The following is a 20,047-nucleotide window of genomic DNA, read 5'->3' as shown; positions in this document are numbered from 1 at the left end:
TAGTTGAGTTTGAATTGAAACATTTAGGTGTAGTTTAAGAGTTCGATATATTATTTGATTCAATCCTAATTTAAACAATCTAATTGATTAAGTTTTGCTCTAACATTGTTAAGCTGACATTTTCTCACAAATCTGATAGTTAAATTTTAAATAAAGTATGAACTTTCTATTTACAGTCTACTTTTTTTGGTAAATATTTACAGTATACTTTACAAGGTACAAAAGGTAAAGGGATGTGCAAAATAACCAAAACACTAAACCAAATCATGAATCGAATCGAACCGCCCCTTAAAATAACCAGTTTTTAAAATCAATTCATGAACCGAACCGATTTTTAAAGAACCAGTTCATGAACCGAACCGATTTTTAGAACCAGTTTAAGAACCGAACCATTTTGAACCGAACCGAACCGAACTGAACCGTTTTCAAACCGAACCAAATTGATTTTTATAACTTTATTTTTTAAATTTTTAAATTTTTTTCTTTTCAAAAGAGGGTCGTCCTGAACCGGTTTCCAACCGAACCGTTTCCAACCCAACCGAACCACTTCCGAATCAAACCATTTAAATCAATTCGGTTCGATTTTTCAAAAAAATTGATTCGGTTCGACCAATGCACATCAAGACCTTAATTGGATTGTTGAAATCTTTAATTGATTATCACAGTAAAGCTGAGGTTATTTTACCATTTTTTTTTTCTCTCAATATTTTCAAGCTTTTTACTTTGTCCTACCCTAAAACAAAGTCTACAAAATTGGAGAAGCAATGAACTGGTTAAAAGATAAGCCATTTTAGCTCCCAGACAAATACTAGGATATTGATTGATTTGATTCCCACATTTATCATGTGCAATAATTATCTCAATTAGGAGAAATTCCTCTTTTTATCCCAATAAAATTTTTAATACACTAATATAACTAGATCAGCGCAATACCATTAACTATTGGTTTTTACGCAGCTTACTTTGGCCTTCCAAGTTCATACACTGAGAATCAAATACACAATGCTGCTGACAGCTATTTTAATAGTTCTTTTACATTCTGCAAATAGAAGTCATACATACATATGCTAACACTAATTTTTCGAGTAGGTAAAAAAAGTTTAATTACATTTTAAATTTTTCATCTACCTAAGTAAATAGCTTTTGTGAGCATATGCTTAATATTGGACCACACTAAAAAAGCTGAGAGTGTACAGATTTAGTTCAGTGGAAATTAGGCTGGTTCAACTAAATTTAACCATATCTATAAATGTGAAAGGTAACATATAATTGACAACATGTTAAATAACACAAACCCAAAATTCAGCAATCAGCACAACTGTTTCATTTAGGAGAACTACTTTTTAGATGAACGTGGTAGGTAAATAAATAGGTAATCTCAGAATCTAAAAATGATTATATTTTTTTCTACCCTACCATAACAAGATTTTAAGAGAGTTGGTATTTAGTAACATAGCACAGTACTATATTACCTCTCTGTGAGTGGAAACTTTTAAGAACATATCATCTAAATTCCTACCAAAATTATGATTGAAGTGAATATAACAGTAAAAGATGTTTGGCATGGAAATTCATAAACAAATTAAAACTTTTGCTAATAAAGTATGCAATTTGTAGCTAACAACAATATACTGTTGGAGTTGAATTTGGTCATATGCTGACAATAAACGTTTCAACTTGGAAACAAATTTACCAAAAGGTTCAGAAAACAGCCAAGTGATGAACAATTAGAATCGGTTTGAGTCTTTTCCTTTTTAACAGAAGAAAGATATTTGGTATGCTTTATAGGAGAGAAGCTGCAGGGGAAAGCTTACAAAAGCAAAGTAATGGTCCAGAACTTGAAATCATATCATGTCTGGCTGCAGCAGACAGGTCCACAAATATGGATCCCACAGAGGACTTTGTTTTGAGAAGTGACAAGGGGATCATATAGCCCTGCATGCACTAAAGTACAAGGCATATAGGGAAGGCCTATGAGAAACTTTGTAGCATGTCCCCAACTATCTTATAGTTGGGACAAGCTAATGTTTTGTAACATCTTCCATAGTCATGTGGTAGTATAGTCTATAGATTATCATTGCTTGTGTATGAAAGGCCTTTGGGGGGCACTGAAACGCTTCCTTTAAATTGAAACGTATCCACTTGCCTTCAGATGTCCCTTATTTCAATGTGTCACTCTCAACAAATGTTCTTTACAATGAGGCCATTCACATGGTCCAGACCCCATAACTTAAAATCTAGAGAAATTTGGTGACAAATTAATTTGATCATAACTGGTCACAACTTCCAATCCGTGTGCGTCCCTCAATCCCTTTCGTAAGTGCTTTAGATAGAAGCTATTTTATAGGCTATGATACACAATCATTGTTGTCAAAAACTAGTCTAAAAACGTAAAAACGATAGAAACACAGTGTAAAAACGTGTTAAAATATAAGTAGAAACGATTCTTAGTAGAAACAGGTAAAAATCGCCGTGTATAAATGTAAAAACGGTAAAAACGCAAGTTTTTAAGTTTTTTGCTGTTTTTACTTAAACTCACTTTTTTTTATTTTTTTTTTAAAAAACCTATTTTTCATTTTTTTAAATTCAATTTTTTCTTTTAATGTTTTTGGATTTATATGTTATATAATTATGCGACTTATATATTTTAAATATGAAGTTATTTATTAATTTTTGAGTACTGACTTATGTGAATTTTTTTTTATATGCATATATATATATATATATATATATATATATATATATATATATATATATATATATAAATGTATTTTATGTTTGTTATATTACATGATGTAACATAACTTTCCTACACACACAATTGAGAAGAGAGTTGAGAGAGAAGAAAGGAGAGAGAAAAATCAAAGGATGAGACTTACATAAAATTGTATGAGTAGGAAAGTTATATTACATCATGTAACATAACAAACATAAAATCCATATATGATTTTGTATTTTGACTTTAAGTGGTAAAAACTTTACGTTTCGTCTCATTTCTACGAATTACGTTTCTACTACTTCTTTCTTTTTCTACGTAGAAACTTGATTTTGACTATACTGTACACAATGCCAGAGTAAGCATTGCGCAAAAGAAGAACCACTTTGTGTATATTGCCATTAATACCTCATTTATTTGTGTTAGGCAGTGTTGGCTGATTTTTCTTGGCACTTCATCACTGACAACAATAAGAGATTTCAATTTTTGCTGTGACTAGTCAAAATTACTTTAGCATCTCTATCATCAACAACCACAAACAGAAGTAACATATCATGTAAGGTAACAGACATAGGCATCAGGTTGATAAAGATCAACTAATTGGTTACATGAGCTCTCAAAACATGTCAAGGTTGGTTGATAAGTTTGATTTGTTCAACATTAATTGAATCTTAAAAAGATAAGGGTAAGAAGAACATGGATAAATACAGAGGTTAATCCACTAAATGTTATAATTAAGACTAATCATTGAAGAACAAGTTTAGACTAAGTACTTTTAAAGGGTCCAAAACAAATGCATGCATAGTTTCTCACCAAGTAAGTACATTTATCCTTTCGATTTAGTAGGTATGTTGGCCTCAGAGGAAGCACTTTAGATAAACATGTGAAATCACTCCCTTGTACCATTAATGATTAGCATAATTATATACAAGATCAATTGCATAGTACAATCTTCCAATTATTCAAGGTAGTTGCCATTCGCTTTCAAATCTTGAATAATTTTCCCTTGCCAAACTTATCTCTAATAAAAAGTCTTATTCATCTACCTAATGGATTTTGAACTTGTAGTCGTTTTATTCTCCATCTGAATTGGTGCGCAACTAATCGATGTTGTACCTTTCATCCTGTTTTCTAGCATCTATCAATTATTGGGATAAGTCCAATATTTACCTACAACCGAAACCCTCTTAACTTTAAGATAAATCTCATTCGTTAAAATTTCATATTACTTCAAAAAAATTAATAATAAGACTCTACCTATTTAATATCCTCGGAAAGAGACATAAATACAAAATTTTTAAATATAAACTCATGTGAAATTTTGACGAGAAAAGCATATATATTTTCTTAGTTCTACATTTTTCAATGTATCTTTTATCTTATCCCCACATTTTGATCATATTTTATACAAATTTTGAAATTTGTTACTGAAATAACGCAACAATGAATAAATGCCTATCACATAGTATAAGTAGGAAGGTGTGCACTCTTCCTATGCACAATTTGAATGCGCAAACCCTATTCACCACATAAATGGGTGTTCATTCACCTACACATCATGCATGATTTGAAATTACTTTGATAAAATATTTGGTTTTTCAATCCAACCGCTCAAAAGTTACATTAATACGATCAAAAAGGCCCTTGTGCCCTTATAATGCAAGCCGAAAACATATGGTTTAAGATTGCCTAAAACATCTTAACCTAGCACAAGGAAAGCAAACCAATAAGTAGAACAAGAAGATATATATGTTGATTCACCTAAAAAAAGAAGATGTATTTGTACTTTGTAGTGCTGCAGGGACCCCTCAACACTCACACATACACAGAGGATTGTCAGTGACCGACAAAATCCATTTGGGGATTTTTGTGATTGGCATGCAAATGGGCAAGTCAATTCATGAATTAAAGATCCCCTAGGTTGGATGTATGGTGGAGCTCGTGATCCAAGCAATCACTGCTATGTCTTTAATTGCTTGTTATGTTTATGAACATGGATGCATAAGACAGTCCACCCCTAGAGGACACTTGACAAGAAGACACAAGGGCACGTGCCTATCCCTTATATGACCATTTTTGGTCACCTAAACAAAATCTGAAGCCCATTCCATGATGCCCCTATGAGACAGAATGACCCATCTCTTTTTTCATGAGTTTGACATAACCCCCTCCCCAATTCCCTTTTCTAAAACAAAATCTTAATTTATTGTAATACTCTGCATGAGATTGAAATTGGATTCCCTAGCACTATCTAATAACATTCAAAATTTTAATTATAATTGTGACCATGACATTATAGTTTTGAATATTACCTTTTCACATTTCATTCTTGTTATATAGTTCATGACAATTACAATGTAAGCAAATTCTCAACTAGTACCACGAGTTAAAACTTGATTAACATACTTCTTTGGGGACTAAAATTACTTGTTCAACACTAATGAATGCTATGCCTCAAATTAATCTCAGTATTTGTCATTAATATTCGGTAATATGTGGGTTGTGCAGTAGTCTTTTAAATGTCATGTTGGTGTGCAGTGTGTTGATGCCTTGCTCTTGTAGGGTTGGTAAAGGTTAAATAGACATCAAATCGTTAAAAAGAATATTACCCTATTTATTGGTCATGTCCTGAGTTGACAATATTCTTATGGAGTCTTTCAGAAAAAATAGTTAAAAATAAATATAGTAATATTTTAATAATAATAATAATAATAAACAAAGGAAGAGGGGATGTTCATGAAAAATTTTAGTAGTAGTTCAAGATCATTGAAATTTTGTGGTCCTCTTTTGAAAAGTGATTATTTTTCACTTTACTTCTTTATTTTATTTATATTTCAATCTATGTCCCTTATTTTCAAATGAGGACAACAAAATTTCAATTATCCTAAACCACTGAAATTTTTTTCATGGGAAAAAAAACTTCAATGCATCGAGAACATCGAACTCGATGTTGCATTTTATTAAAAAGGGAATTTTTTTAGCACTAAAAGTAAAATATAAAAAAAAAAAACACAAGTAAAAAAGAATTTTTTTTTTCCTTTTCAGAAAAAGGAAGCACCAAGTTCGGTCTCATGATGTATTGAGGTTTTTCTCCAATTCTTGATGCATGTAAACAATTGCCAAAGAGGTCTTATTATTGAGGTTTTTATTACCAATTGCTACTCTTTTTTAAAAAAATTGTCTAACTGTGACGCAAATAGTTAAATTTTTTAAAGTATCACGCGTATAAATTTATTATAGCAGATAACGAACTTAATTTGCTAACGTGGTATATTTTTTGTGACCGCCTAATTCACTACTGGTAATAGAGAATTAAGTGGTCAAAATATCAGTTTGCTCTTAACAAAAGCAGCACCCACGACGATTTTCCTCAAATTTGCTACGGGTTGCAGCAAATATTGTGTGGAGGGAGAATTTTTTTTTTTTTTCAACGGTCCTTCCCTATACTGCTGACATAGTCAGTGACTCAAATATTTTGGCCTAGTTGAATGCAGATATCCTTATAATTTTATAAAGTATAAAAAAAATTATTTAGATCGTATTTTATTAGTGACTTTTTCAAAATAAAATTGTAAATAATATTTAAGATATTTTGTAATTTTAAATTTCTATTGTGAAATAAATTAATCTTATAATTCTATAAAGTATTAAAAGATGATATATTTGCAGTTTAATAATTATGAAACTTAATTAATTTTATTATATTTGTTTGTAATAATATTTATATATTATTTCTTAATTTTATATGCATATAAATCACTGTATTTATTTCACATTTTTTTAAAATTTGAATTTTTTTATAGTTTTCAACTTAGTTTTTCCTAACTTTTCTCTTAAAGAGTCAAATATTATTTACAATTTTTTTTAAAAAGTCAATAATAAAACATGAACTAAATAAAAAAAAAGCATACTTCATAAAATTATAAGGATACGTGCATTTGACCAGACCAAAATATTTGAGTCGTTGACTGTGTTAGCAATATTGAGAAAGATCGCTGCAATATATTTTTTCTCTCTCCACACAAAGTTCACTGCATCCCGTAGCGAATTTGAAAAAGAGCACCCTATGTTTTATTTTTGCTTAGAACAGACTGATATTTTGATCATCTAATTTGTTATTATCAATAATGAATTAAATGGGCACCAAAAACGTGTCATGTTAGCAAATTAAGTTCGCTAGTGTTGCTCTTATTCTTCTGTTTACTCTGCCTTATTCTGCAGGGTTTATAACAAGAAAATGATGTGCAAAATACTTACCAGAAAAATAATATTTTTGCCTGAAAAAAAGTAGTAAGGGTGCTTTCCCTTGTTCGAGAGACTTTTTGGAGAGTGAAAAAGTAACATGTGAATTATTAGTTTTATTTTTATTTTTATTTGAGTTCAGCAGTAAAGGAAGTTTTGCAATATTAAAAAGGATTTTATTTTTTTTATATCATGTAATAAATTTTTTGTCTTTTACACAAAATAAATGACGGGATCCATCCACTTTACTTAAAAAGAAAAAACAAAAACACGAAAATCGAGCCCATAGAAACTTTTTGTGAGAGAAAAAGTCTCAGTATTCCGAATGGATATTCGAACAAATTTAAGAGACAAAAAATCAGATTATTTATTATTTTATTAAGAAAAAAACAAATACGAGTAGATTATGAAGTTGCATCAATCATATCAAATCGATGATCAAGGAACCTGTGGTCTGTTGTAGATACTAGCAACCAGACAAATTGTACCAAGGGAATAATTTTATTTTATTTATAAATTACATGTGTATTTTTCACCAAAGACAACTCTATTCAAGCAAGAAACATTAATGTCATGGTAAAATTAGATCTCTCAAAAAATATTTTTGCATTTATAAGAACTTGAACTTAAAAGTTAAGACTTTACGTAAATAGAATCAAACATGTATTATTTGAACCAACTCCCTATGAAAGGAATAATTATAATGTCGCTTAGACATAATTTTTTTCTTATAAGTCAAATAAATTTCATCACCATTATTTATTTATTTATTTTATTTATGAGATTAGTGTTTTTCATGTTATAGAAAATAATTTTATTTTTTACACGCATATATAAATCACACATAAAAGTGTGTATGGCCCATGTTTGACCATGTGAAAAAAAGAGAAAAAAATGAATCTTACATATTTTTATTTGTGTATAAAAAATAAAATTATCTCCTAAAAAACATTAATCCATTTATTTATTTTTTACTCTTCGATTCAATGATGCACAATATTTGTATGACCTATGTAAATGAGCAATACTATTTAGTATCAAGTGGTTAGATGTATAAAAAAGAAAAAGAAAAAAGTATCGGGTGGTTAAACGGTTAAAATATATATTTTTTTAAATGAGAGATTAATCTCTTAAAGTACGATCAAATACTTTTAATAAATTCTTTATATACTCAAATTTCAAAAGTAATCATACACAGCGAAGCACATACATGTCAAGTTTTGAAAAATTTGAGTGTCAGACACGTGTCTGATACTGACACGCTCCGACATACGTCCGACACACGGTCAATATTTGGAGACACTCAGTCAACTCTCTGACATGTTTTGACACATTTTTTTAACACATAGTCAATTTTTTTTGACACGCGGTCAACGCTCGGACACATTTTTATTTTTTAAACCTCAATTTTATTTTGTTAACTAAATATAAAAAAAATTATAAATTAATTTTTTTCTGTTATAAAATTTGACATAAAAAAGTTAACAAAGTACGAAAAATTATTTATATTTATGTTTATGTTATGAAATTTAAATATTTGATTGATTATATGACTTATTATGGACTCTTATATGTATTAAATATAAATTATATTATATATATTAAAATTTTTATTTAATATCACGTATCTCAACGTGTCGAAATATGATATTTTTTAGAATTAACGTATTGACGTGTCGTGTCGTGTCCCGTGTCCCATGTCTGTGTCCGTACATCATAGATCATACATTTAAAACACTCCAACATCTTTTAACTCTAATTAACACCAGCCAAAAACCCAGATTTAAATCAAAAGTTTACTGTTTAAACAGGAATAACTTTCAAACAAAATTTTAGAAAAAGTGCACTATTCATCATAGAAAATAAAATACATTGATCTTACTCCCCAGAAAAAAAGGTTAAAAGTGACATTTATTTATTTTTATACATAAAATATATGGTTTTATAAGAGTTATGTTATAGGAAAAGTGATTGTGTAATGTTATAGAGATTCGTTTTGCGTGCCGTAATTTTTTTTTCTTCAAAAAGTGTGGGCCCCACAAAATATTATGTCTGTAGGAAAGTTTGTTGTGTCATGTTAAATGACAAATGCAAACCCCTAAAAAATAACATAAATACCGGATGAAATAAATGGGATATTTATTTATTAAGTTCCAGTATGGTTGTGCTAATTTTAATTTTTTTTAAGCTCCGATCTAACCCATTTTGTATTTTAGTACGAACCATAAGCTCCTATAATGAATCAAAATTGAAGCAATGTTTATACATTTCGTTTTATTTTTGTACTACCTCCTCACCCATATGTGTTGTGGATTCGTTGGCACTTAAAAGAAGAAAGCATATGAGATATATACTTATGGGAGAGGTAAGAGGTTTATATTGTTGGGGTGTGTGTTGATTCTTTTAACGTTGGTGGCTAAGGATGCACTTTATTTATGGGCGTATAGCCTAAACCACCTAAATAAATATTATCCACTTAATAATTGATGAAGATTTTAAAAATAGGTGTAGGGTTCTCCGTCACCTTATACAAACACATGAAGATCTTTATAATAGGTTATCTAAGAAACTTTGAGAAAATTCTTTGAGGGAAGTTTGAGTGAGAGACCTATTTACAGAATAACCTTATAACCACTATTTTTTTTTGTGAAGTTTGATCTCTTACAATCTGACTATTACATAGTGAAAGATTACCTGAATTAGTGTCATGTGTTTTCTACTTCTCTACAATAGAGAAAAAATTTCACGTTAAAATTTGCTGTATTTCATCTCTATGTCTATCATTTTTGTATTTTTTATTTTTTCTGCAATCTGGCCGACGTATGTTATAATAGTTATGTGACTCGTTACTTTTTTTAACTTTGACTACAAAATTAATTTTATTTAGTACAAAATTTTGATACTATTAAAAATGGGGAAAATGTGTGTCTTAGGGCATGTTTGGTGTATAGTATTGGATAATGTCTGATAGTATAAAATCTGATAGTATAAGACCTGATTAAATTTTAAAACTATCCAACTTTTGGTATGATATTGTATAAGATAATATTCTCTGGTATGATATTGTATAAGATAATATTCTCCAATATTTTAAAAATTAATATATTAAAAAAATTATTTTAATATATTAATATTAAAATGATATATTAGTTCTTGAAAATTGTACTTGTAAACAATATTAATACATCTATTCCTTATCAGACCTAATTCCATCTCCTTAGGCTTGATTAAGTTATACATCATTTTGATGTATTAAGGGGTTCTGCTGTATAAACTTATACTATCAAGCCTTATACAGCACACCAAACAAACCCTTATATCCTTTTAAGAGAGATAACAAATAAATTATAGGGAAGAAAAAGTGAAGGAAAAAATTTATAATTTAAAATTTAAAAAAATACACTACATTCATTTAAAATGACCATCTTTTTAAATAACAAACACTGAACCCTTAAAAATAACATAAAATAACAAAGACTCACGAGTATTAACGTGACACACGTTTAGTAGTATAAAAAGGGGATATTTAATTAGTAGTAATAGGAAAATTATATGAAAACAGCGTTGGCCTATTTTAATTGGCTTGTCATAAAGGACATCCTTTTGCAGTGATCTAAACTGCTTAACAAGGAAATTGTACTGATTTCACAAATAAAGTAAGCATTATGCATCAAACACGATGTTGTATAATTCTATTACATCTTGCTCTTGTGCTGGTTGCATTTGGACAAAATTGTCTTTATGTACTACATGGACCACTCCTCAAAAGGGAAAGTTACCTTTTAAGATTTTTGCTTCATTGATTAATTAACTTTTTTAATAATCTTTGATTGGTTTGGAGCCAATATATTACCACAGTAATGCCTTGGGATTACGCAATTTACTGTTCTTTTATTTTTAACTAAAAACGAAGAAACTGGCATCCAGCAAATTCTTGTGGTTCCGTGATGCCATGTGAAAGTAAATCATTTCAATCAAACAAAAGATAAAAAGGTAAGGAGAGTTTCAAAAGACCAAGCAAAAAAAAATAAAAAATGGTAAATGGTATTTAGTATTTGGGAAATAATTATCTCATGTTATCTCATGCAACAGAGAGGGATCCACTATTTTTTCTTTTTCTTTTTTTGTTTTTTTGAAAAAAGTAGTGGATGTCACAATTTTATCTTTGTTGCATGAGATAATTATCTCATACAACATGAGATTAATAGATCTCTTAGTATTTACCACTTTAAATAAGGGTTCATTTAATCTTATGTTGCATGAGAGATCTTCTTTCGTGTTAGAGACACACATGTGATGGGGTCCACCATTTAAAGAAAAAAGAAAAAAAAGAGTGTCACGATTTTCGATGGATCTGTAGGAGATAAAACTACTCTTATGTTGTATAAGAGTAGTTTTTCCCTTTAAATAATCAGTAGTTTAATTGTATTTGTTTGATGGGAATATAATTTTTCATGTTATATAAGATAAAATTGTCTTATGCATGTGTAAAAAAGTGGATGAAATCCACTTATTTTCTTTTCTTTCTCTTTTCTTTAGTGGGTCTCGTTTATTTTTTTGTATGTATATAAAACAAAAATTATTTCATGCAATATAAGAAATTAAAGAATCTATTTGATTATGTCTTATTTTTTGTTCTTAGAACTATTTTGAATAGTCAATGAATTAAGTGTTTTTTAATTTTATTTTGTTTTGAAAATTAAAATTCAAAACACAAAATAAAAATAATTGAGATATATTCTCTAAATTTGATTCTAAAAACAGTCCATATATTCCCTTGTTTTTATTTGCAAAACTAAATAATACTTACGTGCATGGTTCGATTCACCTATCATTTACATGGTTTTAGGTTGGAATCTTACAATACGTTAACAAAACTAGTAGCAGCTTTCAATAGGTGGTGTCTTGATCACTCTTTATGTAAAAGATGAAAAACACAATAGGTTTTTTATATGACACTATTTTTATTTCTTAAAAATTACATTATCATTAATGAATTTTAAAATTGGACATTTTCATAACTAATTTTCAAAAAATTCTTTTAAGATAAAATTAAACACTTCAATTTTTTTGATAGATTTTAGTTGTTAGAAATAGTATATTTTATACAGTGATGATTTTATAATTTATTTATTCACCGTATTAGTTAGCAAGATGCAGTGAGTATTTAAGAAAATAAAAACGATGGAATGGAATAATACCAACAAAAAATGAATGTTATTTGCATCAAAAAGAAAGAAAGAAAGACCATTTTTTTTCTATTTTGGATTCCAGGGTGATGGTACACGCGTCAGCAAGGTTCTCAAAAGAGCCATCCTTTTAAAAGATATATAATCAAAAGTTTGCTTTTTGATAAGTCCCTTTTTACGTACTAATCTCTTTTGGTTTAAAATGGCTAAAGAAGGCTTATATATATATATATATATATACCAACCCTAATTATTTTTTTGATAGTAGATTTTTTCAGGTATTCCTACAAGTTTCAACTTTTTATGCCGGTTATGAGATTAATTTCGAGTGCGAGGTAAGTCGAGGATTAAGGTCTTATGCCCCTCCCCAATATGGCATTGGTGGAAATCGATATGAGGTCCTTTCCCAACCAGTCAGCTCCATTGCATTAATTAAGCTACCATAATTGGGTAATGAGTAAAGAAGTTGAATGTTATATATATGGGTTTATTTTTATTTTTTTGGATTAACCATAGGCTTCACATAATGCAATACTGTTCGGGAAAGTTTAGGATTAAGGCTTTAAATTTCTCTCAAATATAGTACTGGGAAAGATCGAACACATGCTCTCACCCTCACCTGCTTAGTTTTTATGCGCCAACTGAGCTACCATCATTTAGTTATATATGTATGTGTTTGTTATTTCTTATATTGTAGGAGATAAATCTATTCCCTACATACACATAAAAGTGTGTGAAATCCATTTTTTCTCTCTTTTCTCATCACATGGGCCCATTTAGACCTCATATACTTTTATGTTTGTCTATAAGATAAAATTTATCTTCTACAACATGAGAAACATTAACTTTTATATATGGAAAAAATATTTCTGCAGGTATTGCAGATAAGTTATCTGTATTTATTCCCAAAACGATCTCGTGTTTGTATTGAAATCTTAAAAAATTACAAATATAAAGACTATTATAACCCTAAAATAAATTAAAATTACAAAAACACCGTGATTTCCCCAAAATGATGTCGTATTGGGCTTACTGTAGATAACTTATCTACAGTAACTGCAGAAAAAATGAACCCTTTATATATATAAGGTTCGATTTTTCTGCAACCATTTTACGTGCAGCAGTGACAAATTTTCCACATATATAGATTAAAACATTTAATATGGAGAATCATAACCATACAAAAGACGAAAATATTAAATGTGGGAAATCATAACCATACATCTGTCATTGTTGTATTGTACGTGTTAGATATGATTTTACCATACATACATATATATATATATATATATATATATATATATATATATATATATATATATGGTAAAATCATTTCTACAGCCGGTACATATACAACAAGCCTTTTTTTTTTTTTAAGAAAAACAGTCAGACCCACTTTTTTGTATTAGCTGCAGATAGCATCTCTCTGCAATAGCTACAGCAAAAGTATCCCATATATATATATATATATATATATATATATATATATATATATATATATATATTGGGTTCTATGTTTGTTATGTTACATGATGTAAAATAACTTTTCTACACACATAATTTTATGTGGGTCTCATCCCTTGATTTTTCTCTCTCCTTTATTCTCTCTCCTCTCTCTTCTCAATTGTGTATATAGGAAAATTATGTTACATTATGTAACATAACTTTTGATTTATCCATAAATATATATACACACACAATTTTATGTGGGTTCCATCCCTTGATTTTTCTCTCTCTTCTCTCTTCTCAATTGTGTGTGTAGAAAAATTATGTTACATCATATAACATAACTTTTGATTTTTATATATATAGGGGTTTGATTTTCTCATGTTGCATAAGAATTGAATTCTCATGTTATGACTCAACTAGTGGTAGACCCCACATTTATTAAAAGAGAAAAAGAAAGTTTTGCACGTAAATCGAAGGATCACAACATGAGAATTAAATTCTCATGCAACATGAGAAAATGTTTTTCCACACACACACACACATATATGGGTAAAAGATTTCTCCAGTCACCGGAGATAAAGTTATCTCCAGTGAGCTCAAAACGACGTCGTTTTAGGACGGGAATCAATGTGTTTTTGTAATTATAATATATTGCAGGGTTATATTAGTCTTTATCATTATAATTTTTAATTTTATAACCCCAAAATGACGTCGTTTTGAGCTCACTGGAGATAATTTTGTCTCCGGTGACTGGAGAAATACTTTTCTATATATATATATATATATATATATATATATGGGAAAAGTGTGTATCCTTTTAAAGGATGTACACTTATATCCTTTTAAGAGAGATAAAGAAACAAATTTGGCGAAGAGAGAGTGGAGGGAAAAAATTTTAATTTGAAATTTGAAAAAACACACTTCATTTATCTAAAAAGACCATCCTTTGAAGGACAAACAATAAACCCTATATATATATATGAGTTTACATTTCTGCAGCTGCTGTACGTGCAACAATCAAATACTTGTTATATATATACTTGAAAACATTAAATACGGGGAACCATAACCATACAAAGGATGAAAGCATTAAATGTGAGGAATCATAACCATACATCTTTCATTGCTGTACGTAAAGCGGCTGCAGAAATAATCTTAGCATATATATATATGTATGGGAAAAATATTTCTTAAGTTGCTTGAGACAATGTTATCTCCGGCCATCCCAAAACTACGTCGTTTTGTTTATTTATTTCCTTATATTAATTGATTTACTTTTGAATGGTTATGATTTCTTTTTTCTCTCTTCTTTTAACACCATTGATCCATCTTTGTAAGGTTATGATTTAGTAGCCAGAGATAACATTGTCTAAAGTAGCTTGAGAAATGATAAGCCCTATATATATATATATATATATATATATATATATATATATATATATATATGAAGCAAGATCCTTTGATACCAGTGTCAAATTTCAAATTTGACACCTCATCTGAGAGTTGTTAGATCAAAAAAGATCAATGGCTCTGATTTGTGAGCATGTGACACCATTGATCTTTTTGATCTAATGGCTCTCAGATGAGGTGTCAAAGGATCCTACCTTTATATATATATATATATATATATATATATATATATATATATATATATATATATATATATATATTATATATATATATATTCTTGTTTTCACTTTTTTTTTTGGTGAAATTTTTTTTGGTGAATTTTTTTTTGGAGTGTTTACTAACACAATTATTGTAATTTGACATGTTTGAAAAAAAATACTAGGATTTTGGAAGCTAAACACATAGATGTATAACATATATAGTCCAAATTTTTCATCAAAAAGAAGAATCCTCGTGGGGTTAGAATAATTACCACTCGTCAGTCAAAAGCTATTGGGTTTTTTCAATCATTGAGAGATAAGGAATCTCTTGAATGAGAAATGCCATGAAGACTGAGGAGAGTTGATCTGTTGGTTAATAAATTAATAACGGTCTTATTTATTAAAGAGTAAATATCCTTTCTGGTCCTCAGCAAATTTCACGATGTCCGTTTTAGTCTCTAACAAATAAAAAGGCCCATCGTGGTCTCTAAAAAATTCAAAATGGACCCTTTTAGTTAAAATTTTGGTCCCTCACAAATTCAAAAAAGACTCATATTAGTTCCTCAAAGGACTAAAATGGGTCCATTTTGAATTTTTTAGGGACTACGATGGGCCTTTTTATTTGCTAGGGACTAAAACGGGCATAATAAAATTTGCTGAGGATCAAAAATGGTATTTACTCTTTATTAAATTATTTTCTTTGCTAAAGGATCATCAATCGTAGGAGAATTTTACAAAGTTCTTCCGATTTGTTTGTCTATTTTTTATTTTATTTTTGAATCAAGGATTGGTTTGTCATTACTCTGCAGTTTGGCATCTGTTTGGATTTGATTGTAAAATAATTGACGTTAAAAGCTGGAGATACTAAAATTATAGTATTGCAAATAAGTTTAGAAATAATTTTTCCTTGAAAGAATTAATTCGTTTAAGGGAAATATTTTTCTAGTGTTGTTGAAGATAACTATCTTATGCTATACACTTATCGAATTTTGTGTCAAGTTTTTTTTAAATTGTGAGCCCCACATATTTTTTTTTTTTTTTTTTTATAACAGAGCCCCACATATTTATCTCACCCATGTGAGAGAACTATCTCAAATAACATGAGATTAGTAACTTTCTTTGTTTAATAATAATATCTGAAAAGTATTTTTAAAAATAATCATTTTTATGAATATATAAAGTAAAATCACTTTTTACATTTATAATTATTAAAAAGTCCATGATATTTAAGTTAAGATAAATTTTTATCATATGATAATGTGTGAAAACGAATTAATTTGTTTGCTTATTTTTTTTGTATGTTGTCCACAAAAAAAGCAAGATTCTATTCACTTCAAATAGAATTGATTCTATGCTACCCAACAGTTAATCGTAATTAAGGGTGTAAATGAGTTAAACAATTTATTAAGGGTCTATGATTTAGTATTTTGCATATTGGACCTGATTTAATATATTTAATAAAATAAAATAGACTTAAGAAATAAAAAAATAATTTAAAAATATCATATTTTTACAAGGGCTGACCTATAAATTTATAGGTCAGCATATATCGTATTATTATTTTATTTTAATTAAAATAATATTTTTAATTAATAAAGAAATATTATTTTATTTCTTTAATTCTTAATAGATATTGAATGTCTTATAAGTTTAAATAACTAATAAGTTTAGGCCAGATTTTTTTATATTCAAATATAAGTTCACATCATACTTATAATTTAGCTTACACTAAACTAAAATGCCAGATCAAATTAAAAGTATTTTATACAGGGGTAAATATTGTAACAACCAATTAATGTTACTATCAACGTTACTACCAATCAATTTAACCGTTAGATCGATTATGTTGATCCAACGGTTATATTTATTTTCATCTTTGTATGGTTATGACTTCTCATATTTAATATGAAAGCATTAAATATGAAAAAACATTAAATATGGAAAATCATAACCATACAAAGGTGAAAATAAATATAAAGTATTAAATATGGGGAATCATAATCATACAAAGATGAAAATAAATATAACCGTTGGATCAATATAACCAATCTAACGATAATATTAATTGATAGTAACATTAATAGTAACACTTGTTAGTTGTTATAATATATTTTTCCTTTTATATATACTTGACTTATTAAAACCAAAACTTAGTTGTGTCAGCCCATTTTTACCCCTAAATTTATAATAAAAATCCACCGCAATTTCAGGTGAACTTTAAAGTTCGCTGTTTAAATAAATTTAATTCTATTCAACCCTAGAAGGAGTCAGCCAATTACATGTCAGATTTTGGTAAGAGTGCCACGTCTCTAGGACTCAATGCTTATTGTGTTTGATTCCACATGAAGCTATTGTTATACCAGTAAAATGCTGTACCTCAGTTACATAAAAAAGAAGAAGATCAATTATATCAAAAGTTTGTGTTATTAATATATGACATTTGATAACGAGTATTTTCATGCACTAATAGAAACAATAAAATAAAAATACTAAACAAAAAAGTAGAAGTATTTAATAACAAATATAATATATTTATTTATAATTCGAATGATTTATTCATTATATAATATTTAATAATAATAAAGGATATTTAAATACTTCTCGAACTATCTTATTAAGACATTGATTAACAGCACACTTGATATTTAAGGCGTAAGTATATTTTTCACAATTTCAAACAAAACGTTAAAATAAATATAATTGTATTTAAACAATCTTTACAAGTGAAAAGAAGTGAGTATTTTATCAATTTCAAGAATGCTGAAACTAAAATCAAAGTAGTTCCGCCGTTTTCTTTGAAAAGGAGGGTTGAAAATGACCATGCGCAGAAATGTCGGTTAACCATATATTATAATAAGAAAAATGTGTATAATTTTAAAGAACATAAAATTGTATCATTTTAAATAAAAAATAAGATAAATAATAAAAGAGAGAATAAGAAAAAAAAGTTTTAAAGATGTAGATTCTATCTTTTTGTGAGAGTAAAATGATATAAAGTATGTCATTTAAAATGACACATCTTTTTTCCATTATTAATAACATAGGAAAACATGCATATATTATAGGGCTTTGTTAATCTCATGCAATAGTAGAGAACTCTCTCATGCAATAGAAATCGTCATATGTGGGATCCACCCACTATAGAAAAAGAAAAAGAAAATAAAAAAATAACACAAAAATCGATATATGTGTAGAAGAGAAAAATTCTCTGTCACAATATTGATCTACGCATGATTTGCTATGGGCGTTATTAGTTAATTCATTGCTTAGAAAACACCAAAATCTCTTTCCTCCAGCTGCCTACCCTCTACCAAGAAGATACCATAGCCATTCAAGCAATTTATATTCTACCTTTCTTTTGGCAAAAGAATGGTATTATGTATTAACAAGGCCATATGCATTTGCTTCGAGAGTTAGTATAGGTTGATAGGCTGCACCCCAACTAAGTTAATATGGTGGCTAAAACAGAGAATTTTAGAGGATACATGCATGGAGAAGGTCAAGCTAACGTGCACCCACAAGTAACTCTTTTCCTTTACTTGCTTATGGGGAGCAACAATTAATGTTTTGTTTTATATGTAAACAATAGAATTATTATTCTTTTTCACTCAAGCAAGATTACAATTGGTTGAATTACCTGAAAGTAAGAACAAAAACTAAAACTCATTAGTTAATTTTAAAACCCTGAACAAATTATTAGAAAGTTAGGACATATCCTGTAGAGGGTGTGAATATCATAATCATTCAAAATAAACATCAAATATACTACATATGGATAATGGCGGAGAGAAATTTTTTTTGAATGGGGTCAAAATTTAATGTAAATTTTTTCTTTAAAATTACAACTATTAATATGACAAAACAAATAGAAATGGTGCTTACACCTAATAGGTTTCTCTAGATTTTGAAGGGAGTGAGCATTAGATATATAATCAAAAAATTAGAAATAATATTCACTTCTAAAGGTTTATATAAATTTAAAGGAGATTAATGCCCCGCTAGCCCCTATCTTGCTCTACCATTGTACATGGATATATATGTTATTGTATCCTTATGCAATATATTTTAATATAATAATATGAGTACGGATGAAATGTCAAAAGAGTAGGGTTTGAATCCTCAAGAACTTTTAGGGTAGGAACAAGATAATTACTACATCACTTGATTTAAAATTAGTCCCATATTTTTACGGCCTTTTTTTCTGCCCAGATCATGGGAATACTTGGAGAAATTGATTAGGCAAAAAAAAAAAAAGGTCATAGAATAATTAAAAAAATTGTGGTACATTCAATTTATATACATTAATGGCAAGAGTTAGAGGATTCAATTTATATACCACTAATGGTAAAAATTTGAGTAGAGCATTCAATTTAATACCATTAATGGCGAAAATTAGTTGGTTTTTTTTTTAATTGGTGTGCAATTAGTGAACAATATTTACATTATTTAGCTAGTATTGCCCACATCAACATCGTGTAGAGTGAATTATTACTCTTTTCTTCTTCTGATAAGTGAATTATTAGTTGGCAAAAAGTAAATAAGCAACCGTTACAAAATAATTGGCTGCTTTATAAATCAATAATATTATATACAACATTTTCCTTTAAATATTGATTAGTAACCAATGAATAGAATACACTATGGCATTGACTGACCACAGTGATCTATCATTTTGGTTTGAAAAAGGGACAGGTTGACCCTGTGAATGAATCATTCATATATATTCCATATGTAAGATGTAGTGGCATCTAATGAGACTCCAAAAATAAGAAAGGAAAAAAAAGGCATATAATAGAAAATATATATGGGAATTTTTTTTGGGTACATAAATAGTTATCCTT

This window comes from Gastrolobium bilobum, unplaced genomic scaffold, assembly GCF_033153095.1.
Source record: "Gastrolobium bilobum isolate Gb01-03AN ecotype WA unplaced genomic scaffold, APGP_CSIRO_Gbil_v1 utg21381, whole genome shotgun sequence".
Lineage (NCBI taxonomy): Eukaryota > Viridiplantae > Streptophyta > Magnoliopsida > Fabales > Fabaceae > Gastrolobium > Gastrolobium bilobum.
This window is presented reverse-complemented; position numbering follows the sequence as displayed.